Source organism: Castor canadensis, chromosome 9 (genome assembly GCF_047511655.1).
Source record: "Castor canadensis chromosome 9, mCasCan1.hap1v2, whole genome shotgun sequence".
NCBI lineage: Eukaryota > Metazoa > Chordata > Mammalia > Rodentia > Castoridae > Castor > Castor canadensis.
The window spans coordinates 63,583,299-63,606,255 of NC_133394.1; positions in this window are offsets into that span (position 1 = coordinate 63,583,299).

Genomic DNA, 22,957 nt, shown 5'->3' on the forward strand with positions numbered 1-22,957 from the left:
GTTGTCCCATACAATTATCAACTCACCATGTTTCATATCCTTTTTATCCCTTTAGAATGCTGATTGCAATAATCCAACTGGATCATTCCCAAGTCTGTTTCTCCAGTACCAACTTTCCCTCTGTTTCTGAAGTACATGTTTGCTATTAATTTGGAAGTTTCTAATGAATAAAATGCACTCATCATTTTCCCTTGGATTCTCTTAGTCCTCTCTCAATTTCATTAGCTTGTAGCATAGGCATTTTCCTATTACCCATAGTAAAAATATACAATTGTTTCTTTTCTTCTCTCAAATGAGTTCCTCTTATCATTAAGTTCTTCTGGTTTTAATTATAAACACTCATGAATTCAGTCTTCTCCTTTCCATCTTGATCACAGTCACTGCTCTTGCTCATGCCCTATCTTCTCTACTTTACAGAGTATTATAAAGGCCTATTAACTAGTCTTCTCTACCAGAATCTTTCTGTACTCAAATACATACTGTCTAATCATTTCCATCTTCCTTAAACATTATTTGGTGGCTTCATAACCAGCAAAGAAATACACACAAACTGTTTAGCACTGCACATTAGGATCTCCAATTCCTCCCCCTGCATCCTCCGACATGATGTGTGCCAAAAAGATAATACAGCTCTTCTTTTTCTAAACCTGGCCATCTTTATTTTGCTTGATACTTTGTGTAAAATGTTCTGTTTTCTTATCATTAATAAGTTGAACTCATTTATTTCAAGAAGCCTTACCTGACCTCAACAGTCTTGGGGACTGAGGGTTATAATTCACAGTTCTAAATTAACTGTATGATATTTAAATCTGTATTTCCATATCTATGTATCTTCCTTTGAATTTGGATCCCATTAGGACACAGATATTGTCTTCTATATCCGTTTACAGCCAACACTGCACCACAGTGCTTATGACAAAGTCACTGCACAGCAGTGCTGAACTAGACAAGTGTGGGCACTTCTGCTCAATTCAGGGCTCTATCTGGGCAAGTCCACAAGAAAAGAAACAAACAAGATGAAACAGTTTCTTTGGGAAGAACTTAAAATCTGTTTTACATGAAGATTCACTCAGAACCTAAAAGGTAAGCATAAGAAGGCAAGAAGGAGAATGCAAATTCTTACAAAGCAGATTGACATTCATAAAATCATTCAAATCCAGCACCATGCTGTATAGACTCATCAGGTGTTTCTACTTTCACCTCTTATCAAGTTTGGATGCTAACTCCTGTATCCCTCTACAGAAAGACTGAATTCTCTAAGGTTTGGGATACACCATGTTCTTTCCCATCTTCTTGACTTTACCCACTCTGCTGTTCTTTGCATAAGATAACTTTCACACCTTTCTTAGTCAGGCTAATGCATAAATCTTAGGAAAAACATCACAATAAAATCAAGTGCAAAAGCAGTTTAAGAAAACAGTGCGTATCTAGTAAGCCTGCCTTATTTGTGGATTTATTACATGCCATTTTGACCAGGCATGGTCATAAATATACAAATACATAAAAATTTCTAAAACAAAATTTTAAATCCCCATGCACTTTACACGTGGGGATGTGGAGCAGCTCTCAGTCAGTCCTGCATTGTCATTAGTTGTATCTAAATCATTGTTGACCTACTGAGTGTTTCCCTGCCCTTAGTTGTGTGAAAGTCTGCCCCACAAAAAGCAAATGTGTCCCCAAAAGGCCAGGTCAAAGTTATGGGAATCCTTCTAAGCCAAAAAGGGCACATAATTTGTTCAATCTAGGTGATAACATGACCGTTTGAGATTTGTTAAAAGGTGGCCAGGTCTTTAGCAGAAGTTGGGCAGCATTATGGGAAAAATTAATGGAGTATCCTCAGCATATCACTGAACTCTGTGCATCCTGAGCATTTTCCCCAAAGGTGGTCTCCTTAGAACCAGAGACTCAGAGATACCAATGGTCTACTGTAGTTTAATTCCATCTGATGTTTTACACACCTATTGATATAGTTGTCTGTGTGTATATTCAACCCAACATATGCCTTTTTATATACAAAAACATTCAAAAAAGGTACATTATATCAGGAGATTGATATGGAAGGACTGGCTCAGCAAACTTGAACTGAAGTTTATCACGTTTGAGAAGATCTCAAATTTCACTTCTGGGAAATCTGCTTGACCTGCCATGATTGGTTGCGTTTGCTCCTCCTTTTTGAGACACAGCCTCCATGCAGTCTTGCCCACAACACAGTGAGTTCTCATAGCAGGTGATTTGAATGTCCCTCCCACTATCTATAAGTTTCTTGGAAATGAAATTTATTTCTACATCCACATTTGAACACATATCTGACAAATGATTAGAATTGATTTTCATAAGGATGCATTCAGCAAAATTGAACAATTGAATCAAATTCCCCATCACTGTCAGTCCAAGCACTTTTGTCAAGAAAATGAGTGATCGGTTCCATGGGGAAAAAGTGCTCAAATCCTTGAAGTTTGGCTCTTTCTGTGCATCCTAAGATGAGAAAATTGTCTATATTCAGTCAAATTTCCAAGCAGTGTTCTAAATTTCAGGATACTGACTCTTCTGTCCTTCTCAAAAATGTACCAGCTAGCTGGGCACAGTGTCTCATGTCTATAATTCCAGTTAGTTGGGAGGTAGCAATAGGAGGATCATGGCTCAAGGTCAGCCTATGCAAAAAAAGATAATAAGACTGTATCTCAAGGAACAAATTGGAAATGGTGGTTCACATCATAATCCTAGCTATGCAGGAGGAATAGGTAAGAGAAATACAATCCAAGGTTGTTGTAAAGTGCAAGATCCTGTATGAAAAAAAACTAAAGCAAAAAGGGCTGGAAGCATGGCACAAGTAGTTGAACACTTGCCTAGCAATCATGAGGCCCTGAGTTCCAACTCCAGCATCAACAACAAAACAAAACAAAAATATATACACATATATATACATACACACATATTATATTTATACATATATACACTAACTAATTGAAAATAGGTACTCAAGCACTTGTATGTGACTGTTCATAGCAGCACTATTCATTATTAAAAACTGAACACAGCAACAGAACATTAATGCCCATAAACAAACAGTTGAATGGATAAACAATTGTGATATATATGTGTGTGTGTGTGTGTATATATATATATATATATATATATATATATATATACAGAAAGGAATATTATCCAGCCATAAAAATGAATGAAGTAGTATTTCTTTACATGCTGCAAAGTGAATAGACCTCAAAAACATTGTTCTAAGTGAAAGAAGCCAGCACAAAAGGCAACATGTGGTATGATTCCACTTATATGAAATATCCAGAATAGATAAAACCCATAGAAACAGAAAGAATTGTCAAGGCCTAGGGAAGGGAATAGAGAGTAACTGCTCAAAGGGTTCAGGTTTCCATTTGTCAGAAAAGAAATATTTTGGAATAAAATAGAGATGATGGACTCATAACATTGTGAATGTATTAAATGCCACTGAGCTGTTCACTTCTAATAACTTAATTTTGTACAAATTGTCCCTCAGTTTAAAAAATACACCAACTTCTTAAGATTTAGAAGAAAGACATACATAATTACACAAAGTTGAATTTTGTGAGTCTTTCCACAAGAAACCCAGCTTTAAAGGAATCAACATTAACACATAATAAAATCTTATTCATTTATGGAAAGCTAAATTTCATACCCATATTTTATTTCTCTCAAGTTTTAAAGCTCTGAGGGTGATGTCAGAAACAAAAATCAGAGCTATGGGGAGACAAGGTTGACAGTAATTAATTTTTGGTTCCTTAACTATAAAAACAGATTCAATGAATTGCAAGTCTCATTTTTCTACTGATGTTAAATTCATTTTAAAGGATAAACTTATCTGAGTTCTTTCTGATGACAATCAGAATTAATTTTTGTCATTACTAAGTGACTTTATTAAATTTCTATATGTGCTATAAATATGAAGCTATAAAAATAGATGACTCAAGAGTATGAAATGTAGATGCCTTAGAAACGTGGTAATCAAATTTATCTGAATTTGGCTAGTAATGTAATCCCAGAAGTCACTGCCTTTGTTCTTCTTTCCATGAGAAAATGGAAACAATTTTTCCACATGGAAATTTTAAGGATTTTAGCACAAAATAACATGTGTACTTTGTTAATAATACTAAATGCTGTTTTAAAGATATGTAATAATAAATTTGACTACTTATATATATTTAATTTGAGAATATTACTTATACATTAGATGGTACACATGAAGTGCACATTATTGTGACAGTAAAATGTATGATATCATCTCTAAAAGTACAGTTGATATCCCAGGGGAAACTAACTTATGCTTCAGTTCAGCACAGCTCAGCAAATACTGACTCTATTATGTGCTGATCATTTTGAAAAGGGATAAAATGATAATAAGAACAAAATTAGTACTTTCAAGGAACTTAAAATCTAAAAAGAGTCACAGAGTTCAAACAAGTTGTAACTAACTTTATGCATCATAAAGTGTGGTGATGTTCCAAAATTAGCAAAGTGAAAAAGTAATTGACTCAGTTTGGAGAATTTAGAAGGTACAATATGTGAACTGGCCTTGTCAGGATGAGCAGGGTTTCACAGATGAGGAAAGATGTGTAAGATGGTGTCTGGGTCTGTAAAACAGTCTCTTGGGCTTCAAAGTACAAGCAATTTAGTACTAGAGGAAGAGGAAGAAGAGGAGAATGTAGGAAGAAAAAGGTTTTAACAGAAGAAGATGGGGAAGAAAAAGAAAAAGTGCTTGAGAAGTGGCAAGCAAAGAGCTAGAGAAGTAGCCACCCAAAAAATGAGGAAGAAAGGGGTAAAACAGAAGGAAGAGAAGAGGAATAATTCAAGAAATATCAAAGAAAGACTCTGGAGAAGCAGGCTGGGACTGAATAACAAGGGACTTTGCTGAGTTTGAAACTCATCCTCTAAGCACAGAGAGTCAATGAAGAAAAACATATGGGGAATGACATGGTGAAATTTTCAATGTGGAAAGTTTACTCTGGTAACACCATGGACAAGAGATTGCAAGGGCAAGTCTGGAATCTGGAAGATCAAATAGCAACCTATTGTAATAATTCAATTTAAAGATAAGCAGTACTTCAACACAAGTCCATTGGTGATGTTAAGAGAACACAGACTTGGGATATAACACATGCTGACCACCTGGGTATTGAAGGTGAAAGAACAGAGAAAGTATCAGACACTCTCTGAGTTCTCTGGACATTGGATAGAGGCTGTGGCATTTTGTTACACAAACAGGGAAAAGACACAGTGGAATAGTTGCAGAGTGGTAAGAAGGGAGCCAGACTGCTCTGCTCAGCATATTTGGACTGAGGGACATACAGGACCTCTAAGTGAGGACAAGCACACACATATTTAGGGATATTAGTTCTTAAGTCCTAATGTAAGTCCCTAAAATGGATGATATCATCTCCAGAGAGAACAGAATGAGAAGAGGGGTAAAAACCCTGAAGAACATCAAACTTAAAGCATACTTTGAGTAAGATGTGCTCTAATGAAAATGTCACAGAGATAGGAGGAAATCCAGAAAAGCACAATGTCAGGGAATGCAGTTTCATGGAAATAGTGTCAAGGAGGGAAGGCTCACCACTGTTAAATGCAGAACAAGACTGAAAAATATCTGTTGGACTTGGCAATTAAGAGATGAAAAGTGACATAATATTAATTTCAGTGTGATGAAGTTGAGTTCAAATTGCAAATGGAAAGGAAGGAGGAAAGGTATTTTATTTGCAAGATCTGCCACCATAGTGATTAGATCCCCTGCACAAACAGCAGACACAGTGTTGAAGAGGGGCCCCATAGCCAGGAGCAGTGGCTCATGGTGGTAATCTTAGCTATCCCGGGAGCAGAGATCGGGGGGTTGCAGTTTGAAGCCAGACTGGGCAAATAGTTCTCAAGACCCCATCTCAAGATATCCAACACAAGAAAAGCGCTGGCAGAATGGCTCAAGTGCATTCTACAGTGCCTGCCTAGCAAATGTGAGGCCCTGAGTTCAAACCCCAATACTTCTCCTCCACAAAACAGAAGGCCACAGAAAGACTGTGATCACCCAATGGATGGAAGAGCATGTGTGGCTAAGGATGACTCTGGGGTCCACATGGCAGGGTTCAAGGTCTGCATGTTCCACCTTCTCTCTCTGATCTTGCCTCAGCTATGTGCAGTGTCTTCTGTCTCTATTTTCTCCCTTGTAAATTGTGGACAATAACTGAGTCTGTGTGACAATATCCTCCCAAGAGCAGATCAGATAATATTTCTCTGGCATTTAGTGATAACATGCTGATTTGCTAGATGATGATGATGTTGATAACACATAGTTTGTACAGATTGTATTTAGAGCTGTGAAACTGGTAAGACCCTAAAGACAGTGAGTATAGATAGAAAAGAGAAGTGCTCTAAGTACTATTCTGTATCTGCTCCTTTTAGAAGACAACACAATCTTGAGAACTAGCAAAGGAGACAAAACTGAAGCAGCTGGGGAGGTAGAAGGAAAACCAGGAAAGCACCTTCACAAAGGCAAAGGGAAGATAGTCTTTCAAGAGTGGATAATCAATTGAGTAAAATGATACTAAGGAAAATAAGGACTTGAAATTGATCAATGGATTTAGCAAAGTGAAAATATTTCATAATGGTGGCAACAATGGTTTCATAGACACTGTGTATGTCCTTATGATACCTTAAACAATTGTGTGTGAGCAGGTGAATGGGCAGGTGTTTGTCTGTGACAGTATATATGATTTGAATTGGACCAATGAGAAATGGCTGATATTTTCAAGGAGACTGTGAAAAAGAAGATTGTACGCTTCTCTCAGAGAGCTAATGGGAAAGATGCCATTGCCTGGACTAAGAAACCCAGGATACCTGGAGGCTGTTGGAAGATATCTTGCAGTCTTGAAAAGGAACAATTTTACCAAGAAAAGAATAGAAGTGAGGCAAAATATAGTCATCAATAACATAATTGACCTACTGATTATCCAAACTCCAACATACTTAATACTTATCCTCCCTATAGTTTGCTTGGCTCCAGATAGCTATATGTATAAACACATTTTATATACATATATACATACATATATGTATATATATATTCCATATATTGTAGATTTTTCTGTTACTTTCGACAGAATTATTTCTGACATTGCAATTTATCAAGGCTGAAATCACACAAGCTTGATTAGGGGTTACTGGAAGGACTATGGACAGTCAAGAAAAATAACTCCCATATTCCCTATAGTACACATGACTGGATACTGCCCTTCTGTTTATTTCCTTAGTTTAAATATGTTCTTTCATTTATAAAATTAAAACTAAATTGAAAAGCTATAGATTGTTTAAATTGAAAAACTATAATTATTTCCTAAGAAGATTCTGGGAAGATGATAGTATTTGAAATACTTATTTCCTAACAATTTCTATCTTAATCTGTTTGCCTATCTTGAACCAAGCAACAGTCGGTTTTGGTAAATTGTTGAATGCTATTGAGTTCTGAAAATGTCTTGGCAGAAGAGATAGTGTAGGGCCCTTTCCAAAATGGGCTATGCTTGGGTCTGAAAATCAAACTCAGAGACCCTCGAGGTAGAAGTTGCTCTTCATGAGTGCCAGGCAAAGCCTCAGAGTTGTGTTTACTCTAAGCATCTAAAATCAGTATCATTCATGTGGTCAATCTGACTGACCACCACGAAGCCCAAGGAGTGGTATGTGGTAAGCTGAATCTTCCCTATTTCTGAAGATATGGAAACAGAAAGAGGAGTAGGAAGTTTCTCTCTGCTGCTTAGAGAGTCTGTCAGTCTCATTTTTCACAGTTCCCCAGGGAGGTAGACAGGAGATGTTTTGATTTTTATCACTTGTAGGGCCACCTACACTCCTAAATTGGTAACCAGATCTTCAGGAGTCCACAAAAAAAGCAAACTATTAGAATTATCACCTGAAAGAATAAGGTAAAAGTATTCAATGAAATAGAGCTTCTGACAAATTTATGACAAGTTGAGCCACGGGACATTAATAGTTTAGTACATCACACTCCCATGCAAAGTATGTGCCTATATGCACACATTAATAAAATAGATAAGACACACATAGTTCTCTGATTGAGAATGCATCTTTTATAGTGTTAAATAAGAATTCTTGAGATAAAAAATACAGTAAAATAAAAGCTTAATGAGTTTACAATTAAAAGTATTTCACTATCTCAACAAAACTTGAAGGGTAGAGTGACAATATAGAATTGGGATAAGAGAAGATTTGACATTAAGACCATTCCAAATGTCTCATCTGATGGGATGAAGCAGAGAAGATAAGCAAGTTGAGGTATGCTAAAGGACTCATCTTATTGCAGTAAGAGGGGTGACTGTTAAAAGTGGAATGCCATGGTGGAATAAATTGGTAACTTATTTATAAAGACAAACAAGAGAAATCTGTGCCTGACTCTAAGCATCAGAAGAAGGGGCTTACACTCATCCCAAAACCAGACAAGGACACATCCACTACAAGCCAATCTCCATAATAAATACTGATGCAAAAATCCTTAATAAATTAATGGCAAACTTAATCCAACATCAGAAAGATCATTCACCATGACAAAGTCGGCTTCATCCCAGGGATGCAGGGGTGGGTAGTTCAACATATGCAAAACTATAAATGTAATACAGCACATTAATAGAAGCAAAGACAAAAACCATTTAATCATCTCAATAGACACAGAAAGAAAAAGAAAAATTTACTTAAAATAATTGAAAAACTGAAAACAATGAAGTAGATGAAAACACCAAATTAATGCAAGCAAAAATAATGGTGGAAGGACAATATTAATATCAAATGACATAAAACTTAAGGTTAAAAGCACTAACCTGGATAAGAAGACTGGTGCCATGATAAATGTCACAACACATGAAGAAAATGCATTGAATGAATGTCCTGATCCACAAGGTGACAAATGCAAGGTAAAAACTATGGGAAGGAGAGGAAAATCTGATGAAAAATACATGTATGGGGGAGATTTAATACGTCTTTTTTCAAATCAGACACAAAGACCTGGTAAAGATAAAAAAACCTGAAAAGTATTATCAATAAATTCAATTTAAAATATACAGGAGATTTTATCCTTATAGTTGTTTAGTATGAATGCAAATATTGGTATTTATTTATATATTTAAATCCATGCAACTTTTCTAAAATTTAATATGCACTTGGTTACAAAAGTGTTCTTAAATATTTTCAAAGAAGAGAGTTTACAAGTCATTTTATTTCTCATTATAATACAGTAATATGCTAATAAATAATTAAAAGGTAGATAAAATATTATACTACTTGTAAGTTTAAAAAAAACTTCTGTTTACCAGCAGATGAAAATGGACATCAGCCGGGAGCAGCTGCTAACAATTGTAATCCTCATTACTCCAGAGGCAGAGATCAGTAGGATCATGGTTCAAAGCCATGAAAAAATAGTTTGTGAGACCCTATCTCAAGAATACCTAACACATGAAAGGACTGGTGGAGTGGTTCGAGTGGTAAAGCACCTGCCTAGCAACTATGAGGCCCTGAGTTCAAACCCCAGCTCCACCAAAAATATATATATTTGTATTTAAAAAATCAAGATAAATAAACACTAGAGGACACAAAGCTGCACTCAAAGGAAAACTTATAGCCTTAAATCATTATTAAAAGAGAAAATAAATGTTAGAGACTTTAATAGTCATCTTAAAATACAATAAATCATTAAAAAAGAAAATAATTTATGAAAGTAGAAGTTGGAAGCAAGGAAATAAAAACAAAAACTGTAGAAGGACAGACATATTTATTATTTAAAAAATCAACTGAATAAGAAAATCTTTTTTCTTATTAAAGAAAGAAAAAAGAGACACATCAAAATGTCCAAAACTTGGAATGAGGAATGAAAAAATGAAACAATGATAAATGTAAGACAGTAAAAGAATTATAAGAAAATAATACATTAAATTTCATTGCAGTAAATTTGAAAATCTATAGTAACTGTGTGGTTTCCTTGAAATGCATAAATGTTCACAATTAATTTAAGTAATAGAAAACAGCAATATATTTATTACTAAAGAAGAGACTAGGAAGTTGCTTAAAACTTGTTATTGGAGCTTGGTGCATGATTCATACCTGTAATCCTATTTGGGAGGCTGAGATTAGGAGGATCAAGGTTCCAGGACAGTCGGAGCATAAAAGGTCATGAGATGCCCCCCCGCAAGTCAATGACAAAAGATAAGCATGTTGGTATGCACCTCTCATCCCATCTAAAACAGGAAGTGTAAATAGGATACTTACAGTCCAGTCTGGTCAAAGCAAAAAAAAAGAAAGATTTTTATCTCCAAAATAACCAGAGAGAAAAGGGTGACTCACAGGGTGAAGCACCTGCCTAGCAAGCACAAAGCTCTGACTTCAAACTCCAATACCACCAAAAAAAGAAGCAAAATTTTTTATTGAATAAATCACCAGTAGCAGATACGTTCCCAACTAATTTTTACCTAAACATTTATGAACGGGTAATTGCAATGTGATTTAAGCTATTCTAGACCTCAGCAAAAGAGTAAATACTTTCAAATTAATATTATGAAACTGACACATGCATAAGCATCAAAACAAAATAAAATAACACCAAAAAACAAATCTCATCTATCAAGCTGTGTTAAACAGTTTTAACAACCTTGAGTTTAGATTCTAAGTGTAATTCTATTAGAGAAATGAAAGTACAGCAACATAATACATCACATAACAATTAAATACAGAAAAAATATTAACAATAGAAACTCAAAAGCATATAACAAAATTTAGCTGCCATTTCTAAAAAAAGCACTAATAAAATAGAAATAGAATGAATTAGGAAGAAGGTACTTTATTACATTTAGCCTAATAAAAATTAAACCATACTCCACTACTGGTGAGAATAGGTCCACACAATCACTTTTGTATATTCTTTGAGGAACTATTCCTTAGTGTAACACTTTTGGAAAACAATCTTCTAGTGTTTGTTTAATTAAAAGTACATATAATTTTGATCTGCAATTCTATCCTGAGAATATAACCCATAAGAAAAAAGTTGCAAAAGATGTATATTCCAGATATTTCAATATATACTATGGAACTTTATTTAAACATTTTAAAGATATTTACTTAACATTGTTCCAAGTTCCTTGGAGGAATTTATATTATTTTTAATTGACACATAATATTTGTACGTATTTATGGGATACAATTGACAATTTGATACATGTATGCAATGTGTAATATTCAAAAAAGGGCAGTTAGCATGTCCTTCTCCTAAAGCATTTACCATTTCTTTCTGTTGAGAGCCTTCAGACTCCTCTCTTCTGGTTCTTTGTAAAATGTATGATGAATTATTTTGAACTGTAGTCACCCTACTGCACTGTAGAATAGCAAAACTTATTCACACAATATAACTGCATTTTACCCAACCTCCCTCTGTCTCTGCTCCTCTTACCCATTCTCTTGTTGCCACTATTTTACTTTCTGCTTCTATGAGAACATTTTCAGCTTGTACACACAAGTGAGCTCATGCAGGACATGTCTTTCTGTACCTGACTTACTTTATTTAATATCATGTCCTCCAGTTATATCCGGGAAATGACAGAATTTCATTCTTTGCTATGGGTGAATATATTCTGTTGTGTATCTGCAACACATTTTTTCAATTCATTCATCCATTCAAAAGTGGACACCTTATTGACTCCATATCAAAGCAATTGTGAATACTGCTACAATAAACATGAGCGTGCAGATATATGATTAATATACTGATTTCATTTCCTCTGGAGATATACTCAGTAAGGGGGTAGGTGGATCATATAGTAATTCTAATTTAAACTTTTTGAAGAACAACCATACTGTTTTCTATAATGGCTTTACTAATTTACATTGCCATCAATAATGTATAAGAGAACCTCAGAGACATTTAATGGTTTTTGTCTTTTATTATGGCCTTTCTAAACGGGATGAGTTGATTTAATTATGATTTTGACTTTCATTTCCCTGATGACTAGTGACATTGAGCATTTTTTTCATGTACTGGTTGGCAATTTGAATTTTTCCTTGAAAATATATAGACTTTTCAGATCATTTGTTTCTATTGTTGAATTTTTAAAATTTCTTCTATTTTTTGAATATTAATCTTATTAGAAGAATCATCTGTAAACATTTTCTCAGATTCCACAGTTGTCTTTTTCTTTACTTTGTTATAGTTGCCTTTGCTGCATAGCATGTCTCAGTTTGATAACCACCCATTTGTCTGTTTTGCATTTATTTTCTTTCCTGTGTTTTGGAGTCTTACCCAATGAATCAATGACAGAGAGCATTTCCTCTATTTTTTTCTTTTATGTTATTATCAGAGATTAAGTTTAGATCTTTGATGCATTTGGAGTTGATTTTTAAAATTTTTTTATTATATTATTATTTTACTGGGGGTACATTGTGACATTTGCAAAAGTCCTTACAATATATCATAGTTAAATTCACCCATTTTAGTTGATTTTTTATATGGTTAGAGATAGAGGCCTTGCTCCTTTATTCTACATATGCATACCTAGTTTGCCCAGCTCCATTTATTAACACAATGGTCATTTCTCAAATGAACTTTTTGCTGCCTTGTTAGGATCATTTGACCATAGAAGTGTGACTTCTGGGTTCTGTATTCTGATTCGTTCATCTGTGAGTCTGTTTTTATGCAGTACCATCCTGTTTTAATTGCTATAGTAAATAGTGAGTTTTGGTATCAGGTATTATGATGCCTCCAGCTTTGTTTCTTTTCTTCAGGATTGCTTTTGTTCTTTAGGATATTTTTTTAGTTATATATGAATTTTAGAGTTTTTTTTGTTATTGTTGTACTGGAGGTACATTGTGACATTTACAAAAGTTCTTACAATATATAAATGTTGAATTTACCCCTTCCATCAGTCTCCTTTATTTCCTCCTCCCCATTCCTGGAATAGTTTCAACAGGTCTATTTTATGTGAGGCACACCATTGCCATTTTGACTGAAATTGAATCTGCAGATCACCTGGCTAGTATGAACATTTTAATGATAGTAACTCTTCCAGTTTTTCATTGTAGATTATTCACACTTCTTGGGATAAACTTATCCCTAGGCATCATAATTTTTTGAACCTATTGTAAGTGGGCTTGTCTTCTTGTTTTCTTTCCCAGAAATTTTATTCTAGATGTATAAAAATATTCCTGAATGCTGTATGTTGAGTTTTGTATCCTAGGACTTTATTGAATTCTTTAATAGTTCTAAAGGTTTTATAGGGTCTTCAGGGTTTTCTATATGTAAAATTATGTTTTCTATGAAGAGGGATGATTTGACTCCTTATTTTCCTACCTGGATGCCCTTTATTTCTTTTTCTTATCTTATTGCTCTTTGTGAGACATATGAGAGAAAACATGCTGCCCTTGTCTTTCTGAGCCTGTCTTACTTCACTTAACATGATATCCTACAGTTGCATCCATTTACTTTCAAAACATATGGTATCATTTTTCCTTATGGCTGAATAAAACTACTTTAGATATATTAGAGAGATAAGTAGATAGACAGATAGATAGTGATATGAAGATATAGATATATATAGAGAGAGATAGCACATTTTCTTAACGCATTTGTCCATTGTAGGGCATCTGTGTTGTTTCCATAGCTTGGCTATTGTGAACAGGGCTGCAATAAACAAAAACAGTGTAGATGATCCTCAAAAAACTAAAAATAGAACTACCATATGATCCTACAATGCTGCTCGTAGGGATACAATGAAGGGAATGTAAGTCAGGATTACAAGAGAGACACTTGCACTCTGATGTTTATTGCAGCACTGTTTATTGAAAATATTTTGGATGTAGGCACTGCTTGGTAAAAACTTCCCTCTTTATACTGATATTGCTATATTCCATGCATTGGTTGTGTTTCCATTTTCTTTTTGTTTTCAAGAAATTTTAAATTTTATCTTTTGATTTCTTTATTGACCCATTGGGGTTCAAGAGTACATTGTTAACTTGCCATACCATTTCTGATTTTCCTTGTTGACTTCTAGTTTTAGCTCAGTATGATTTCAGTTTCTTTGAGTTATTTGACACTTGTTTTGTGTCCTAACATATTCTGGAGAATGTCCTATGTGCTGATGAGAAGAATGAATGTATATTCTAAGTCTTTAGTTAAAATATTTTGTAAATGTCCATTAGGTCAATTTAGCCTGATATTGATTAACTCTGATATTTCTTTGTTGACTTTTTGATCTGGATATTTGATCTTTCTTTGTTGAAAGTGGAATTTTGAAGTCCTCAACTATTAATATTGGAGTCCATGTCCCCTTTTATATCCAATAATGTTTGTTTTATATAATTTGGTTGCTTCAGCACTGTGTGCATACACTCTTATAATTGTTATTTTCTCTTATTTCATTGATGCTTTTATCATTATACAGTGACTCTCTTGTCTCCATTTACAAATTTTCCTTTAAAGTCTACTTTATCTAATACTTTTACAGCTTCTCTTGACTGCTTTTGGATTCCATTTGAATGGAATACCTTTTTCCCTCCTTTACTTTCATTCTATGTGTATTTACACTGAAGTGAACTATAGACAGCATATTTCTAAGCCTAATTTTTTTCTTTAACATAATCAGCCTGTATTTTTTATTTGGAGAATTTAACCCAGTTACTTTCAGATTGGTAATTGATAAGTATGGACATATTCAGTCATTTAAGTTTTTGTTGATTGTTTTAAGTATTCTCTGTTCTTTTCTTCTTGTTCATCTATGTGGTTTAGAAATAAAGGAAAATGTCATGCTATTATTACAGCATATTCCCAAAAGGGTCATTTTTTCCTTTGTTCATTAACAACACATTTCAGTGAAATGAAGAATTAGGTAAATGCAATTTATTTTCTGTAATGACTATTTAGATATATGCCTATAAAAATAATTTAAAATCAAATTGCCAAATATTGATATGTTTTCCAAACCATACTCCATAGGCTATTAATGTTCCAAGAGACTTTTTAATCTATTGTTAATGAGTAGCCTGACCCATTGGAAACTCAGAATGTCTTGAAAGACAACCTGATCCACAAACACCTAGACTCCATCCTGTCTCTCCAGCTAAGGTAACACTTGGTGATGAATCATGTCATTTATTAATGACTACACATAGTGTACTTTGCCTATTTCAAGATATATGAAGAATTATTCAGGATTCACTGTTAAAAAAATCCTTATAAATCCAAGAAGATAGCATACCTTTGAGTAGTAAGATTATGAGGATTTACTGGTGCTAAAATTGGAATCATATAATCACATGACATCAGAACTAGAAAATGTTTTCACAGGTGACTAATCTGAACTCAAAATTTTATCAAGGGGGCAGTGAGATTAGAAGAGGTGGGATGACTCCCCAGAACCATACTGCTGACCACTGGAAGAGCAAGATCTCAAGCTAAGTATTCATGGCTCAGAGATTTTTCTACCATGTAGGGTTCTGGTTCTGCCTGAGTGGCAGTTTTGTACCTTGGTTCCCTTTCCCAGAAAATGTACTTATTTCTTTGGATTGTTGCATAGAGTCATCAAGATTGAACTTATAATGGGCTTAGCTCTGCACCTAGAACATTGTAAGTCCTTGCCCACTGTCACTGCCTCAAACCTTGTCTGTCTATCTATACTCTACATCCATACAGTGTTATTAATGATACACGTAAGTGTGTAAGAAAGGCCTGATACCTCTCTCTGGCAGCCCAAGGTAGAAGGAAGGGAAGGAGGAAAAGAGAAAAAGGTGGGCAGGGGAGGGAAAACAAGGAAGAGAAAGTGTGTGTGTGTGTGTGTGTGTGTGTGTGTGAGAGAGAGAGAGAGAGAGAGAGAGAGAGAGAGAGAGAGAGAGAGAGAGAGATGAAAAAACAAGAAGAATATGAAGAAGAAGGAAGGGAGTAAGAGAGACAGAGAAACCTTGAGTTGAAATACTGTCCCTGCCTCCCTGTGGACTCCATTTAATGAACATTGTGGCACATTGGAATGAATGAATATCTTTTTGGAGTTGTGCTTTTAAAGGTAATAGTATTTAACATTAAGACCAATTTTTCTGCCTGTTTTTCAAATGCTGACAAAGAAAACAATGAAATAATAAACACAATGACACTTTATTTGGATGTCTTGATTCTGCACAGTCATTAAATTCTTTTCCTGGAAAGCCATTATTAACAGCATTAATTGTAGTTCTGCACGCTAGCTTTGAATGGCTTATCATGTGTAGAAGTGCATTTTTCAATAAGCTTTTAAAGTTCTGATTAATGGAAAAGAGCAGGCTCTCATTGCTTCTTATATAAATGCTGAAAGATGCTTGATAAAACTATCAAATGGTTGAAATGGATTTTTCCAACCAAATAAATGGATTTTTCCAACCAAATAAATAGCTTATATAGCTATAAATCCTAAATAACGTTGTAAGTGGGCTAAATAATTTACTGTATCTAAGAACATTGTTAATGCTTTCATCAGAATATCTACAAGCATTCTTGGATAGTAGGGATTAAACCCAGAACCTACTATATGTTAAGCATGTGCTCTATTTCTGAGCTACGTCCCCAGTCCTAATAAGAATACTTAAATTCTTTCCTTCATCATCAAAAGTTTCAGAGTATAAATATCCTACATCTGTGAGATGAAAAGGAAAAGCAGTCTGTGCATTTTTAAGAGTCCTTCTTCCTATAAATTTACCACAGACTCATCAAATCCTCTGATTTCTGAATAAGAATAAAACATTGAAGAAGTCTGTAGCTTCTTCAAACAATAGAGCAAATTATAAGGAAGAAATGAAAAGTATCCAAAACAACTCACTGGTAATATTATGGTGACGATTCTTGTCCACACATTTCATTCATTCATTCATTAGTTCATTAATCACTCAGCAAATAATTTTTGAGTGCCTATATGTGACAGTCTATGTTCTCAACACTAGTCTTCAAGTCTAGTTATATGGCAGGTGTTAGTAGATGCTATGCAGAAAAATAAAGTGTGTACATGTTAGAGAATAAAGATATTACTTTAAATAGGTCCATCAGGGAAATCTCTCTGATGAGGTGTCATTTGTGCAATGGTGGGGAAGTGAGTGTGGGAAGATGGGGCTGTCTAAGCAAAGGGGGCAGCAAGACCTAAAGCTTGTTCAGGATGTTTAGAAAATAGCAAGGAGAGCAGTGAGGCTGGAGTTCCTGAGGGAAAAGGGAGGGTCTTAGGATGTGAAGGCAGAGAAGTTACAGGGGACAGAGCTCTTGCTCTGTGTGAGCTGGAAAGCTGCAGACAAGCCTGATCAGGGAGGCTCATGACCTGACTGAACTTCTCAAAGAATTTCTCTGGCCACTACGTGGCACATGGAGTGCAGAGGCAAGGATGGAAGAGGGAAATCAGAGAGAAGTTTCCTGCAGCAGAGCAGGTGAGAGCTGATGGAGCTTGGATGAGAGCAAGGATGCACATTCATGTTTAGTCTGTACTTCCGTAGTTCACAAGGGGACCACACACATGCCTAAAAGTTCTATCCAAACTTTTCATGGACTCCTGGTCCTCCATCCCATGACCCTCTACTCATTCCTTTCATAACTGATATAAAAAGCCTGTCAAGGGGGTCAAGTTTCACATTTCTCTCCATTTTCGTAAACCACTCATGGAGTGCTTTTTTAAAAAAATGCTTTTTCTATAATAGCGGAATCATAATCTCTTTTTCAGCTGTATAAATTGTCAATATTTTTGCTACCTTTTCTATTTGGTTGTCTTTTTCTTACTTTGCAAGCACATTATAGATATTAATTATTTTTGTGTCATGTATTATAAATGTTCTTTCCCAATTTATTATGCACATTCTGATTTTATTTATGACTTTATGTTTTGTCATACATTTAAGATATCTTGCATAATCAATTATATCTATTTATCTTATAGTCTCTGGGATTCCTGCCTTTCTTTAAATCATCTCCTCTAAATCATACATATAATCCAAAGTTTCTTCTTCTTTAAAAATCAACTCCAACATGACCCAGATTTCTCAGTTTGTGACTATTAGTGGTGCTGATTCTTACAGGTTGACTGCAGTGTGCTGAAGGAGGGAGGAAATGCATGTGTGTGATCAGAGGCTGCTGGCGAAAGAGAACCAAACAAGAAGTTTGCGTTTTGGTTCTCTCCAACCCTTACTGTCTACCCCAAGCACCAAACAACAGAAAGTACAGAAACTTGACAAGGTTAAAATAGTTCTGGGATCTGACTCTGGTGGATCCAGACTATTACTTCTTTTCTTAACTATTCCCTCAAGGTAGGAAACAAAGCCTGTTCTACATATATCCATTATAAAACTATTCTAAATTTTCTGAATATAACAGCCATCATCTCAAAGCATTTCCTTTGTGTTATTTAAGTTTCTAAGTTAGAAATGGACTGATATTTGTTAATACATATTGGGACTTGATATGTTTCAGAGACTTATTTGTCATGCCTGGCTCTGCCTGGCTTATTTCATTTCACGTGTATTCCAGTTTCATGTTGTCACAAGTGACAGGATTCAATTCTCCCTGTGGCTGAATAGCATTCTGTTGCATGGCATACTTGAGTATTCTAATAATATCAGGACCATAATAGTAATATTTTGAAAGTTAGAGTACAACATCATAACCAAAATTTTGATATTGATACAATACACCCATCTTAATTCAGATTTGCCAGTTTCATTTGTACTAATTTGAATGTATGTTTGTGGATTTATTTCAGTACTATTTTGTCATACTTGTAGTTCATATATTAACCAGCACAGTGAAGAAACTAAGCCATTTCATCACAAGTACTCCTCATTTTGCACATTCTTTCTCTTTTGCCCACTCCTCATTGTCACTATCCCCTGTCAATCACTACTCTGTTCTTTTTTTCTAAAATTTTTAAATTTCAAAAATTTTAAATTTGGAATCATATAGTGTATAACCTGTGGGGCTTGACTTTTTCACTCAGTGTAATTCCCTGGAAATTGACCCAGGATGGTGTAAGTATTAATAGTACATTTCCTTTTAAATTGATGAAAAGCATTACTGAGGAGGTGTGCACCACAGCTCATTCTGCCATTCACCTGTTGAAGAAAAACTGGGCTCTTTCCGGGTTTTCCTTATTATGAATAAAGCTGTTATGTCCATTCATGTAGGGGTTTTTGTGTGAACATAAAGTTTTCACTTTTCCAAAATAAATGCCCAAGAATGAAATCAATGTGTCCTATGGTAATTGCATGTGTAACCTTATAAGAAATTGCAAAAATGCTTTTTTAGAGTGACTATGCCATTCTACACAGCCCTCAACAAAATATGATTCCATTCCCCAAATCTTTGTCTCAAATCATATTATAATTTGAGAGCTTCACAATTTTTTTATTTTAGGTACTCTGGTAGGTAAATATTGACATCTTTTTTTGTATAAGTCACATATATTTATTTGAATATTAAATATTTTTTCATCTTTATTCATTTATTCATATGTGCATATATTGTTTGGGCCATTTCATCCCCCTGTCCCCCTCTACCCCCTTCATCTCCCCACCACCCCCCTTGCTTCCAGGCAGAGGCTGTTCTGCCCTTTTCTCCAATTTTGTTCAAGAGAAGACATAAGCAATAATAAGAAAGACATAGTGTTTTTGCTAGTTGAGATAAGGATAGCTATATAGAGAGATTCCTAGCATTGCTTCCATGCACAAATGTATTACAATGCGAATTGATTCCTCTCTACCTGACCTCTTCACTACTTCAAAGCCACCTTCCCATATTGACCTCTATTGTTTTAAGGTTGCTGTACTAGCTCCTCTGCAGTGGGGACATCAAACATTTTTAAGTTTTGGGTTTCCTACCCATCCCCATTCCTCCCATATGTGCTCTTCTCTTAGCACCAAGTTCAACAACATTGCTGCATTTGCCCTAGATCTAAAGTCCACATATGAGGGAGAACATAACTATTTTTGGCTTTTTGAGCCTGGCTAACCTTGCTCAAGATGATGTTCTCCAGTTCCACTCATTTACTGGCAAATGATAAGATTGCATTCTTCTTCATGGCTGAGTAAAATATTGTATAAAAATATGACATTTTCTTAATCTATTCATCAGTAATGGGACATCTCGGCTGTTTATAACTTGGCTATTGTGAATACCACTGCAATAAACACAGGTGTGCAGATGCCTCTGAAGTAACCTGTGTCGCATTCCTTTGGGTATATCCCTAGAAGTGGGATTGCTGGATCATATGGCAGATCTCTGTTTAGTTTTTTAAGAAGTTTCCATATTGTTTTCCAGAGTGGTTGGACTAGCTTGCATTCCTACCAGCAGTGTATGAGGGTTCCTTTTTCCCCACATCCTTGCCAACACCTGTTGTTGGTGGAATTTTTGATGATAGCTATTCTAAAAGGGGTGAGGTGGAATCAGTGTGGTTTTGATTTGCATTTCCTTTATGGCCAGACATGGTGAGCAGTTTTTCATATGTTGTTTAGCCATTCAAATTTCTTCTTTTGAAAAAGTTCTGTTTTGTTCATTTACCCATATCTTTATTGGTTCATTGATTTTGGGGGAGTTTAGTCATTTGAGCTCCCTATATATTCTGGTTATCAGTCCTTCGTTTGATGTATACCTAGCAAATATTTTCTCCCACTCTGTGGGTGGTCTCTTCAGTTTGGAGACCATTTCTTTTGTTGTGCAGAAGCTTTTTAATTTGTCCCATTTGTCCACTCTTTCTCTTAGTTGCTGAGCTGCTGGAGTTCTATTGAGGATGTCCTTGCCTATGCCTATTAATTCCAGAGCATTCCCTGCTCTTTCCTGTACTAACTTCAGAGTTTTGGGTCTGATATTAAGGCCCTTGATCCATTTTGAGTTGATACTAGTACAGGGTGATAAACATGGATCTAGTTTCAGTTTTTGCAGGCAAAAAGCCACTTTTCCCCACAACATTGTTGAAGAGGCTGTTTTTTCACCATCATATGTTTTTGGTGCCTTGGTCAAAACTAAGGTGGGCATAGCTGTGTGGGTTCATATCCAGGTCCTCAATTCTGTTCCACTGGTCTTCATGTCTGTTTTTGTGCCAGTACCATGCTGTTTTTATTGCTATTGCTTTGCAATATAGTTTGAAGTCGGGTATCATGATACCTCCAGCATTGCTCTTTTTGCTGAGTATTGCCTGGGCTATTCCCAGTTTCTTGTGTTTCCAAATGAGCTTTAGGGTAGATTTTTCCATCCCTGTGATGAATGTCATTGGGATTTTGATGGGAATTGCATTCAACATGTAGATTGCTTTTGGTAGTATAGCCATTTTTACTGTGTTGATTCTATCAATCCATGAGCACGGGTCACCTTCTGTAGTCTTCCTCGTTCTCTTTCTTCATGCATTTGTACTTCTCCTTGTAGAAATCATTCACATCCTTTGTTAAGTTTATTCCTAGGTATTTGATTTTTTTTAAGGCAATTGTAAATGGATTAGTTTCTACATATTCCCTCTCAGTTTGTTCATTGTTGGTGTATAGAAAAGCTAATGATTTTTGTAAGTTGATTTTGTATCCTGCCACCTTGCTGTAGTTATTTATGGTGTTTAGGAGTTTTTGGGTAGAGATTTTTGGGTCTTTAAATTATAGGATTATATCATCTGCAAATAGGGATATTTTGACAGTTTTTTTACCTATTTGTATTCCTTTTATTTCTTCTTCTTGCCTAATTGCTCTGGCTAGGAATTCCAGTACTATGTTGAATAGGAGTGGGGATAGTGGGCACCCTTGTCTCATTCCTTATTTTAGGGGAAATGGTTTCAGGTTTTCTCTGTTAAGTATGATGTTGGCTATAGGTTTTTCATATGGAGTCTTTACAGTTTTGGGGAACATTCTTTCTATTCCTAGTTTTCTTTAAGTTTTTAACATGAAGTGGTGTTGAATCTTGTCAAAAGCTTTTTCTGCATCTACTGAGATGATCAAGTGGTTTTGGTCTTTGCTTCTATTAATGTGCTGTATTACTTTTATAGGTTTGCTTATATTGAACCACCCCTGCATCCCTGAGATGAAGCCGACTTGGTCATGGTGAATGATCTTTCTGATGTGTTGTTGAATTCAGTTTGCCATTATTTTATTGAGAAATTTTGCATTGATGTTCATTAAGGAGATTGGCGTATAGTTCTCCTTTTGGAAGTGTCTTTGCCTGGTTTTGGGATGAGTGTAATACTGGCTTCATAAAATGAGTGAGGCTGTGTTCCTTCCTTTTCTATTTCATAGAAGAGTTTAAAGAGAGTTGGTATTAGTTCTTTAAAGGTCTGGTAGAATTAGGCAGAGACTTCATCAGGATTTTTCTTTTTTGGGAGACTCTTTATGCTGCTTCAATTTCATTTCATGTTATACATTTATTCAGGTGATTAATATCCTCTCCATTCAATTTTGGTTCATCATAATTATCTAGAAAGTTGTTCATTTCTTCAATATTTTCAAATTTATTGGAACATAGGTTCTCAAAGTAGTCTCTGATGATTCCCTGGATTTCTATGTTGTTTGCTGTTATCTCCCTTTTTGCATTTCTGATTTTACTGATTCGGGTTTTTTCTCTCCTCATTTTAGTCAGATTTGCCAGGAGTCTGTTAATCTTGTTTATTTTTTCAAAGAACCAGCTTTTTTGTTTCCTTGATTCTTTGTATGGTTTTTTTGTTGTTGTTGTTTCTATTTCATTAATTTCAGCACTTTTTAAAATTATTTCTCTCCTTCTGCTTGTTTTGGGATTTGCTTGTTCTTGTTTTCCTAGGAGTTTGAGATGTAGCATTAGGTCATTGATTTGAGATCTCTCTGTCCTTTTAATAAATGCATTCATGGCCATAAACTTTCCTCTTAGGAATGCCTTTGCTGTGTCCCGTAGGTTCTGATAGGTCATGTTTTCATTTTCATAAACTTCCAGGAACCTTTTAATTTC